The sequence below is a fragment of the Elephas maximus genome, chromosome 9 (genome assembly GCF_024166365.1).
Source record: "Elephas maximus indicus isolate mEleMax1 chromosome 9, mEleMax1 primary haplotype, whole genome shotgun sequence".
NCBI classification, from domain to species: domain Eukaryota; kingdom Metazoa; phylum Chordata; class Mammalia; order Proboscidea; family Elephantidae; genus Elephas; species Elephas maximus.
In genome coordinates, this window is record NC_064827.1 from 8217913 (window position 1) to 8229978 (window position 12066).

Genomic DNA, 12066 nt, shown 5'->3' on the forward strand with positions numbered 1-12066 from the left:
TGGCTGTTTTTTTGAAGTAGATCACCAGGTCTCTATTCCAAGGTGCCTGTGGGTGGATTAACCTCCGACCTTTCAGTTAGCAGCTGAGCACGTCAACCATTTGCATCCCCTAGGCACTACAGTCACTTTCTTATCCACCTGTAGTCAGCAGGAGGGTGCTGGGATCCCACGGAGTAACCCAGCATGTCTTGGAACAAGTAAGTAAGATTTCTTTGCAAGGAGGCCACTTTTAGCAAGTAGAAATTGAAGAATTTTGGTTTTATCTTTTTATAGCTCTTACAGAAAAGAATGAGTTGGCTCATAGTTTGATAAAACATAATGATGGGCTTTAGTCTTCAGGACTCAAAGGTAAAGAGGAAAATCTGTGTGTACCTTCCTGGAGATTCAACCTAGCAAGTGTCAAGCTTTCTTTGCCTCAGTTTATTGGCAGATCCTCAGCTTTCACACCCAGTGTAATTAAACCTGGACAGCTTCCCCAAATTTCATGGTCTCTGAAAATCCAGCTGGTAACTGTTTCATTTTTTTGTTCTGTTATAATCATCTGGACGCATCAATAATGTCTACCCTTGTGTCCTAGTTGTTCCTATGAACTAGAGTTTTCTTGAACATCAGAGACCTACTGAAAGCTAAGACCCCTTGTACATCCATTTGTAGGTAAATGTGATGTTCCAAGGAGTCTTAGAAATTTCTTGTTTTTCATCAATCTGTGTTTATTTAGAGGTGCTAGGGTTTAGTTCGGAACCCTGATGGTGCACTGGTTAAGAGCTCAGCTGTTAACCAAAAGGTCAGCAGTTCGAATCCACCAGTGACTCCTTGGAAACCCTATGGGGTGGTTCTACTCTGTCCTATAGGGTCACTACGAATAGGAAGAGACTCAGCAGCAATGGCTTTAGGGTTTAGTTCAAGGGCATTCGTGGTTTGGTGGTACAATTCTCACCTTGAGACCTGGGTGTGATTCCTGGCCACCGCACCTCGTGCACAACCACCGCCTATCTGTCAGTGGCAGCTTGTGTGTTGATATGATGCTGAGCAGGTTTCGACAGCTTCCAGACTGAGATGGACTAGGAAGAAAAGCCTGGTGATCTACTTCCAAAAATCAGCTGGTGAAACCCCATGGATCACAGTGGTCCAATCTACAACCTTTCATGGAGGTGGCGCAGGACTGGGCAGCAGGGGGCTGCCATGAGTCGGGGGCTAACTCGATGGCAGCTAACAACAACAGGGTTTAGTTCAAAGGGTGACCTCATTCATTCCTTGTTTAGGAATCCCTAACATCTTATTAAACACCTACATTTGCTAACTTATCTGGAGATCCGTCAATCCCCTTATTAAAAGAAAAGAACATAAGACTTTTCCATTGCATCGGACCCTGGATGGTATAACCAATCTTGCCACTATGTTTTGCCAACCCACCAGGCATTATCCTGTGTCCCCACCCTCCCACATAGGTCCCTGGGGAGTTACAGCACCTGTTGAGGGGGATGACCTTCCTAGAGGAAGAGGAACTCTTCTTGGGGCAAAGAGCTCCTGTGTGTGTGTGTTTGTGTGTGTATGTGTGTGTGCGCACTTGTTCATGTGTGTGCCCATGTGTGTGCATGGGTGCATGGAAGAGGAAAGGAGGAGGGAACAGGAAAGAAGCATAAGAAAAGGAAAGGCAAGGTAGCTCTGGGGGTTACATCTCTTTTTACGCTCTTCATACATTAAAAAATAACCAATTATGTTGCCTCCTAAGTGGCTGCTGAAAGGAGATGATTTCATTTTGCAGCTTACAAAGGATGAAAGACCCTCTCTGAATGTTTTTTAATGTCTCATGTTTAACCCAACAACCCTCGACAACTATATGTTGCTCAAGCCTTATTTTTCTGGTGTGGCCAGGTCCTTGAAACGACCCTCGCTCAGTCCCACCAGAGAACGAGAGGAACGTACCTGCGAACAGTGGGACTCTGCGTGGGATTGCTCAGGATAATTATACAGTAGGACCAGGGAGCGGTGGTACGATTCTGCTACAGTGTATTTATCTATGGCGTCAGGGAGTCTGGGGCTGACTTGACAGCAGTTAACAACAATGTTGATGATACATGAGTTGTTTCAATTGTTTGCCATTCTAACTGCTGTTAGAAACATTTTTGTATGTATCCTTGGTGGATATGTATACACTTCTAAACGCAGTCTGATTCTGTGAACCTTTAGAGGACTGAACGAACACCAACGCCCTCATCTATTCTGAAATGGAAGGAGCCCCAGGGGCGCAATGATCAAGTGGCCACAGAGGAAAGACCTGGCGATCTGTTCCTGTAAAGACTTCAGCCTAGGAAACCCAATGAGGCAGTTCTGCTCTGTCACGTGGGGTCGCTATGAGTCAAAAATCAACTCGACGACACCTCACAACAATATTCTTAAATGAAGATGAAATCTTTGCATGTGAGGTGGTAAGTAAGGGAGGATAAGATGATTCTAAACCAAGAGGGTAGATAAAATGGGGTACACAGGTGCGATTACCGTGCAACGAAAACACAAAGCTTGCAAAAGTGGGCAGCTACTCCGAGCAGATGCCCTCCCGGAGTCACCGATGGGAACTCTTCCGGATGGGCCATGAATCTGAAATGGCGGCGATTTCACACTCCAGCTCCAGCTTCCATCTTAGCCACGGGCGTCAGCCGAGCTGAGTCCATGTGCTCTGCCAAGTCTCCTGCGTATAGTAAATCAGGTTTCATCCCGGATTTATTAGGATTTTGTCAAATCGCTAAGACCATTATTCTACCCCCATCCATTTCATCAGTGGCAGTTTAAGCTCAGTCGCCTTGAATCAGTCACAACCCATCCCAAAAGTTTATTTGGCCTTATATTTTTTAACACAATTTATAGCATTCAAATATTGAGTTAGATTTCAGGATGGCATTCATCAAGCCTCCTATAATATGCCCTTGACTTTTTTCTCATCATCCCGGACATCTATATTGGCAGTAAAAGTGCCACAGCTTCTACCTCCATGCCATATGAGCAGATAAAAATCACTTTTTCTTTTTGAGGCTCGTATTTCAGCAGTGCCTGAGAACTCATCTACATAGACTGTTTACATTTCATTTCCTCTCTAAAGCTTTGTGACAAACGCCCCTCTTCAGACACATCTCCTCCCAGAATATACCCCAAATTTGCCCTTTTTACCTTTGCAAAGAAGGATTTGCTTACACAGATAAGAGGTACATTTTCCAAACCAAAGGTCAGGTTTCATGGACCTCCAAGCGTGCAACTACAGGGACCCTGTGAATTGGAATTGACTCAATGGCAATGAGTTTGTTTTTTTGGTTTTAAGCATGCAATTGTTTGTGGGATCAAAGGGCTGAAATACTGGGATCTATTGTTGCTGTTACTCACCTACCCAGTGCCATCGAGTCGATTCCGACTCATAGCGACCCTATAGGACAGAGTAGAACTGCCCCGTAGAGTTTCCAAGGAGCGCCTGGTGGATTTGAACTGCCAACCCTTTGGTTAGCAGCCGTAGCACTTAACCACTACGCCACCAGGGTTTCCATTGTTGCTGTTAGTTGTCATCAGGTCAGCTCCAGCTCATGGTGATCTCGAGTATAACAAGAAGGAAACATTGCCCGGTCCTCCACCATCTTCCTAATCGTTGGTATGTTTGAGTTCATTCTTGTGGCGATAGTGTCAGTCCATCTCTTTGGGGGTTTCCCTCATTTTCATTGGCCCTCTGCTTTACCAAACGTGATGTCCTTTTCCAGCAATTGTTCTCTCCTGATGACGTGCCCAAAGCAAGCGAGTCAAAGTCTTGCCAACCTGTTTCTAAGGAACATTTTGGCCATACTGCCTCCAAAACGGAGGCAGTCTGCCTGTTCTTCAGGCAGTCTGCATTATATTCAGTGTTCTTCTCTAACACCACAATTCAAGTGTGTCGGTTCTTCTTCGATCTTCCTTTGTCGTTGTCCAGCTTTTGTGTGCATATATGGTGAAACTGTGATCTTTCTGGGAGAATCTCATGGATAGGGCTCCCTGTTCAGGCTGGGTCATTCTTGAAGATGTCAAATCCCCTGAATTCCAGCCTATGGGTCAGAGTCCCCAGGATTAACAGGTGTGGCTGCCCGTCCTGACCCCTCCTAGACTACTAGTCCCCCAGAGCTTAGAATGGGGTCATCCAGTCCCTTCACACTTATGAAACAACTGGGGAATCTGAGATCTATGGAATCTGCAACAAAGGACGCTTACAACCCTAATAAGTTACCAGGCAAAGTCCCACATGCGTCTCATGGGTATTTTAGCATTACTCATTCCCTATGTCACACACACAAAAAAACCCCATTGTACAAGCTCCAAGGAAAAAGGCACAGGTTCTGGAAAGAGGCAAGTCAAGTTTACATTGAGACTCTACTACATACTGGCTATTCAGCCAGAGTGTTTTCTTCCCACTTTGAAATGGGGGACAGCCTTGCCTCCCTGGGAAATCATGGAATGCCCATACAGTGCTTGGGATATTGCAGAGCTCAGTAAATGGCAGCTTGATAGTAATTTTGGAGAGCAAGGGAGCAACATGAGCACAATGGACATTTGGGGACGACGGTCTAGGAGTTGGGAGTCAAGAGGAGCCTGAGAACAACCCAAGAGGCCAGTGAAAACCATGAGCTGGTTGGCACAGTCTGCCAATGCCTGTAAGATGAGCCCCTGAGGTTGGAAGGCACACAAACTGCACAGTGGCCACAACAATGGACTTAAGCACCCTTCAGTCATGAAGACTGTGCAGGACTGGACAATGTTTCCTTCTGTTATATGTGGGCTCACCTTGAGTTGGAGTAGACTCACCAACAATGAACAACAACAGCCAATGCCTGGTTGAAGATCCCAGGACCAATTTGGAAGACTGACTACCTCAGACAGTCAAGCCCAACAGCTCAGAGGAATCCAAGTGCCTGGAGTCCCCAGGCCCTGCCTAGTGTCCACCATCCAATCCTTGATGCTCACCTGCAGAGAGGAAGCACATAGGAAGAAAGGAGAAAGAGAGGGAGAAAAAGATGCCGCCCAGAGCCTGCCATGAATTACAGCGACACAACTAGGTCCCACAGAAACGAGTCTCCCCTTCCTCGCTTCCTTGGTCAGAGGTGCTGTACCATGCGAGCGTGTTTGTTTGAGTGCTTCTCAACAGCACGAGTCCTGTAGCTGTTCTATCACTTTGTACTCCTGGCACAGTCCTGAACACACAGGTAGGCATCTGGTAAATCATTTGCAGAGTGGTGGTTCAGTGGTGGAATTCTCGCCTTCCATGCAGGAGACCCAGGTTCCATTCCCGGCCCATCCACCTCACGCGCAGCCACCACCCACCTGTCAGCGGAGGCCTGTGTGTTGCGGTGATGCTGAACAGGTTTCAGCAGAGCTTCCAGACTAAAAAGGGGCCCTGGTGGTGCAGTGGTTAAGTGTTCAGCTGCTAACCGAAAGGTCAGTGATTGGAACCCACCAGAGCCCCCCTGCAGTAAAAATACGTGGCTTTCTGCTCCCGTAACGATTACAGCCCTGGAAATCCTCTGGGGCACTTCTACTCTGTCCTGCAGCGTTGCTACGAGTCAGCAACAACTTGAAGCAGTGTTTTGTTTGTTTTGTTTTTCAGACTAAGACAGACTAGGAAGAAAGGCCTGGTAATCTACTTTTGAAAAATAAGCCAATAAAAGCCCTATGGGTCACATGAGTCTGATGCCATTGTGCATGTGGTTGCTGTGAGTGGGGGCTGACTCAACCGCAGCTAACAACAACATGGCGGGAAGCTTATTTAGAGATGAACTCGCGTGTTTTTCCAGTGAGAAGACGGAATGAGGACAGGAACTGGAGAGAGGTTCAGCCTCTCAGCCTTCTTTATGCTTGGGGTTCAGAGTGTGCATAACAGGATCTCAGAAGATCAAAGCTCAGCCTAGAGCCCTTCCCCCTTCCGTGCTTTGTGGCTCTCTGGCCCAAGTGCCCACAGGAGCATCCGAGGCGTCTGCTTTCATTCACGCTCCCTGCTGAACCCTGCATCGTTGGGTGGGCCCGCAGCCACAACGGAGAACCACTTCCTCTTCCTTGAAACTTCCATACGGCCTCTGTCCTTCTGCTGGACCGGCTCCCAGCTCGAGCTGAATTTCCAGTCTGGAAGTGCACATGGCCCTGTGATTTAGGTCATCCTTGCTAGCAGAACTGGAAAAGTGTCTTTGCAAATACACAACAGCGGCTGAGACCCTAGACGATGGTTTCCCAGCGAAGAGTAGTAGGAACAGTAAAGATCCTACATTAAACTTCAGTGATCTCAAACTCAGATGCCTGTCACCATAGCCAGGCACATTGATGCCACTGCATGCCACAGCTGGGCTTCCACAAATACCGTGTGCCTCTCCCTCATTAGGGCCAGTGTGTCTCCTCCAAAGCCATGTTGGTTTTGCGGACCGCCTGCTACTTGGCACCGTTTCAATGTGTGAATATTTCCGTTCAAGACGTCCCCATCTGGCAGCTGCCTGGGCAGTCATGCCCTGGAGTGTGCTGGTGGTATTCTTACAGAGGATCGGGCCACTCGGGGGCCGTGACACCTGCCTGCAGGCTATGTGGGAGATAGCCCTGCAAAGGGAAAGGGCCCGGGGCAAGGCAGCAGAGAGCAGTTAAGCCTGCTGCCTGCTGTTGGTGGGACCAGGTGGCAGAAACCCATCTGGGTACAATCTGCTCCTTGGATGCTGAGTCAGAGATCCAGGATTGGGCAGGTGCAGAGATGGGGAGTTACTGTTCTACATCAGTGAATGAGCAACGTTTGGGTTCTTCATAGCACTCCACATTTGGGACACTCACCCAGCTAAGGAAGCAGCTTTTCAGGGACACCACACACTTAATTTTTAAAATTGCGGTGGAAATCCATACAACAAAACGGACGCCAACTCGACCATTTCTACGTGTGTAATTCAGGGATGTTGATCCCATTCTTCAAGTTGTTCTGCCAGTCTCAATATCCTTTTCCAAATCATTCCACCACCTTGAACATGAACTCACGGCCCTCGAGCAGAAACTCCACTTCTCTGACTCCCTCCCACCCCCAGCTGTTGTGAGAGGCCATCAAATTGATTCTGGCTCATAGCGACCCCTTGTGACTGAGAGTGAAGCTGCCCCTTAGGGTTTCCTAGGCGCTCATCTTCACGGGAGCAGACCGCCAGGTCCTTCTCCCATGGAGCAGTCGGGTGGTTTCAAACAACCAATCTTTTAGTTAGCAGCCAAGTGCTTAACCATTGTGCCACCAGGGCTCTTCTCGAATTCCCCGGTAAGCACTAATGATCTTTGGCTTCTACAGATTTCATGTAAGTGAGATCATGTCGTTTTTGTGCTTTTGCTGCTGACTTATTTGGCTCAGCGTGATGCTTTCAAGGTTCTTTCATTGTCTTAGTCACCTAGTGCTGCGGTAACAGAAATACCACAGTGGATGGTGTCTCAGTCACCTAGTGCTGCGGTAACAGAAATACCACAGTGGATGGTGTCTCAGTCACCTAGTGCTGCTGTAACAGAAATACCACAGTGGATGGTGTCTCAGTCACCTAGTGCTGCTGTAACAGAAATACCACAGTGGATGGTGTCTCAGTCACCTAGTGCTGCTGTAACAGAAATACCACAGTGAATGGTGTCTCAGTCACCTAGTGCTGCTGTAACAGAAATACCACAGTGGAGGGTGTCTCAGTCACCTAGTGCTGCTGTAACAGAAATACCACACGTGGATGGTGTCTCAGTCACCTAGTGCTGCGGTAACAGAAATACCACAGTGGAGGGTGTCTCAGTCACCTAGTGCTGCTGTAACAGAAATACCACAGTGGAGGGTGTCTCAGTCACCTACTGCTGCTGTAACAGAAATACCACAGTGGATGGTGTCTCAGTCACCTAGTGCTGCTGTAACAGAAATACCACAAGTGGACGGTGTCTCAGTCACCTAGTGCTGCTGTAACAGAAGTACCACAGTGGACGGTGTCTCAGTCACCTAGTGCTGCTGTAACAGAAATACCACAGTGGATGGTGTCTCAGTCACCTAGTGCTGCTGTAACAGAAATACCACAGTGGATGGTGTCTCAGTCACCTAGTGCTGCTGTAACAGAAATACCACAGTGGATGGTGTCTCAGTCACCTAGTGCTGCGGTAACAGAAATACCACAGTGGAGGGTGTCTCAGTCACCTAGTGCTGCGGTAACAGAAATACCACAGTGGATGGTGTCTCAGTCACCTAGTGCTGCGGTAACAGAAATACCACAGTGGATGGTGTCTCAGTCACCTAGTGCTGCTGTAACAGAAATACCACAAGTGGACGGTGTCTCAGTCACCTAGTGCTGCTGTAACAGAAATACCACAGTGGACGGTGTCTCAGTCACCTAGTGCTGCTATAACAGAAATACCACAGTGGATGGTGTCTCAGTCACCTAGTGCTGCTCTAACAGAAATACCACAGTGGATGGTGTCTCAGTCACCTAGTGCTGCTGTAACAGAAATACCACAAGTGGATGGTTTTAACAAAGAGAAGTTTATTTCCTCACAGTAAAGTAGGCTAGGAGTCCAAATTTGGGATATCAGCTCCAGGGGAAGGCTCTCTTTCTGTCCACCTGGGAGGGAGGTCCTTGTTCTCAGTCTTCCCCTGGTCGAGGAGCTTCTCCAGGCTCAGGAACCCCAGGTCCAAAGGACACACTCTGCTTCCGGTGCTGCTTTCTTGGCGGTATGAGGTCCCCATCTCTCTGCTAGCTTCCCTTTCCTTTTATGTCTTGAGAGATAAAAGGTGGTGCGGGCCACACCTCAGGGAAACTCCTCTCACATTGAATCAGGGTTGTGGCCTGAGCAATAGTGTGACATCCATCCCACACTAACCCTCTTTAACCACAGGCAGAGATTATGATTTATAAGCATAGGAAAATCACAAAATGGAGGACAACCACACATGGCCTAACCAAGTTGACACATTATTTGGGGGACACAGTTCAATCCATTACATCCATGTTGTAGCGTGCATCAGGACTTCATTTCTCTTTGTGGCTGAGTAGTATTCTGTTGGAAACCCTGGTGGCATACTGGTTAAGTGCTAGAGCTGCTAACCAAAAGGTTGGCAGTTCGACTCCACCAGGCACTCCTTGGAAACTCCATGGTGCAGTTCTACTCTGTCCTATAGGGTCACAATGACTTGGAATTGACTCGACGGTGACGGGTTTAGTATTTCACTGTATATGCATATATCACATTTTATTTATCTACTCGTCTGTTGATGGACATTTTGGTTGTCTCCACATTTTGTTTATACCACACACTTTTGGATGCCTTCCTGGCTCAAAAGAACCAACCACTGTCATCCCTGCTCTTCTCTGAGATGGCTAATGAGAAAAGGCTCTGCTACTTTATCTTCATCCTGGTGACCTCACTGGATGGCTTAATTAAAATGTGTGTGGGGGGAGAGGAGGGTACAGGGTAGGAGCAGGTTTTAATTTTCTTTCTTCGTTAGAAATGAACTGCCCTTCCATCTCAAAACAAATCAAGTCCTGATTTATGTTTCATAATCTCCATAGCTGATTTCACATACTTTTGACAGTTCTAATTTATATTAGACCATTCTCTCCTCCTCCCTAGAACTGGAAAGCTGGAGAGAAGACAGTCAGATGCCTTCCTATGCCCCTGGGATGCCGGATGACGAGTAGCTGGTGTCTAGGATAATGCTTTGCATATAAGAAATAAAAAAACCCAAACCCCTTGCTGCTGAGTCAATTCCAACTCATGGCAACCCCACGTGTGTCAGAGTAGAAATGTGACCCATAAGGTTTTCAATGGCTGATATTTCAGAAGTAGATTGCCAGGCCCTTCTCCCTAGTTTGTCTTAGTCTGGAAGCTCCACTGAAACCTGTCCACTATAATGTCCAGCGTGACAGCAACATGCAAGCTACCACAGTATGACAAATTGACAGGTGAGCAGTGGACATTGTACATAGAATATACTTTTTTCCCCCTTGGAAACCGAAATATTTCTGTTTAGTCTTTGCTAGTTCAAGTTCTTAAATATTTCCTAAATTTTTTTCAGAGTGGGATTTCACCACCTTACTTGGCCCTCGGCCTCCATCCATCCCTCCTCCCCTCCCTCCCTCCATTCATCCAATCAACTTTCTATCTAATCAGCCATCCATCCATCTATTAGCGCATCCATTCAATCACATATTAATTGAGCACCAACTGTCTCCTAGAACCACAGGTGCCTGATTCACAAGGGTGTGGAGTTTCAATGAAGGCTTTGAGGATGTAACGTGAAGGATGAGCATAGTAAGTCAGGATTCTACAGGCAGACATGTGGGGTGGGTGCAGGCTGAGTGTGGAAACAAGCGAGCACAGTCCGGGCAAAAGGAAGAACATGAGCAGCATCTTAGAAACTCAAACTCCTCGGTATTCACAGAGAGAAAAAAAGCAGAGGAATCAACTCTAAAAGTACAGAAAAAATTATTAGAACCCCTGCAGGACTCGGGATGAGTTTTTACAAAGCACAGGAGCGTCGTTCTGAAGGGTTTTTATACTTGTTAACGAAATACCAGTAAAGGCTATGGAGACTGAAACACAGTCAAGAGATTCCAGGACCAGGAACCAAATTTCAGGCAAAGGAAAACCTGATTTAAGAGGGCACTGGTGGCCAGTGCTTCAAACCGGTTTGTTCCGGTTCAACCCCTGCTGAGAACTTGCATTTCCACCCCAGATATACTGAATCAGGGTCTACATTTTAACAAAATCCCTGTGTGATTCTTATGTATAATAAATTTTGAGAACCACTGTTCTACTAGTGAAGCCCTGGTGGTGCAGCGGTTAAGAGTTCAGATGCTAACCAAAAGGTCGGCAGTTTGAATCCACCAGCCACTGTCCTATAGAGGTCGATATGAGTTGGGGAATCAATTCCACAGCAACAGGTTTGGTTTTGGCTCTACTAGTCCTTCTTGGAATTGGTCCCTAACCAGCAGTGTTAGCATCACCTGGGAACTTTTAGAAATGCAATCTCTGTGCCTGTGGTTATAATCCCATTTGGGAATGGGTTGTTTTGTTATGTTAATGAAGTAGGGTTAGAGTAGGGTATATCTTGAGTCGATCTCTTCTGAAATATAAAAGACATTAAACAAGCAAGCGCAGAGGGGGATGGGGTGAGATGCCAAGATACGTGGAGATCTCCAAAGAACCAGGAAGCAGAAGCTGAAGAGACAAGGACCTTCCTCCAAAGCCAATAGAGACAGAAAGCCTTCCCCTAGAGCCGGCACCCTGAGTTTGGACTTCTAACCTCCTAAACTGTGAGAAAATAAATTTGTTAAACCACCCACTTGTGGCATTTCTGTTGTAACAGCACTGGACAACTGAGACAGAACTTGGCTGTCACAGGCTGATGGCTTTCACATACAAGCCATGGGCAGATGAGACAGATGGACAAAGTCTGAGGTGTTCAGCAGAGACCAAACCAATCTCAAAGCCCCCCAAACCAGGCTGCTTGAATCTCCACCTCCCTGGTCAGCCTTTGCAGCTTTAATTAAAAGTCAGTCCTGCGGCTCACCCACACTGAATTAAAAACACTTGCAAACTCCTCACCTCTTTTCCTCTAGACAGGGCCAACGTAAAAGCCCAGAGATAAATCACTGTGCCTGCTAGAGTATCAGGTAGGCTGGGGACTGCTGGGGAAAAGGAGCCTGCTGTGGCTTTCAATAGCTCTTGTATTAGAGAAATATGAGAAACAATTCTGAGGAGCCATGCAGGGGCTTGGCAGATAGCCTGGCGGGTGCTCCAAAACTCCTTTAGGCTCTAATTCCTATCGTGATTCCTTTGCAAGTGGTAAGTGCGTAAAAAAAAATTCTGTTGTGATCCATAAAGGTTTTCACTGGCTAATTTTCAGAAGTAAACTGCCAGTCCTTTCTTCCTAGTCCATCTTAGGCTGGAAGCTCCGCTGAAACCTGTCCACTGTGGGTGACCCTGATGGTATTCAAAATACTGGTGGCATGGCTTCCAGCATCATAGCAACACACAACAGAATATCATCCAATATAGTGCTGGAAGGGTAGTCCTCTAGGTTAGAAGGCACTA

General features: G+C 47.0%; 2 long non-coding RNA genes across 2 annotated transcripts in view; both read right to left on the reverse strand.

The window, feature by feature from the left end:
- Window positions 1-1443: 1443 nt before the first annotated feature.
- LOC126082829 (uncharacterized) overlaps window positions 1444-12066 on the reverse strand; it is a 41715-nt gene continuing 31092 nt past the window's right edge. Inside the window, exon 3 of the long non-coding RNA XR_007518662.1 lies at window positions 1444-2689. This is a non-coding gene — a long non-coding RNA (uncharacterized LOC126082829). The remainder of the gene's footprint in view (window positions 2690-12066) is intronic.
- Window positions 7490-8614, reverse strand: LOC126082830 (uncharacterized). Its single transcript, XR_007518663.1, has 3 exons — window positions 8460-8614; window positions 7931-8122; window positions 7490-7592 (listed from the first exon to the last, which is right to left on the reverse strand). It is a non-coding gene; the product is annotated as an uncharacterized LOC126082830 (long non-coding RNA).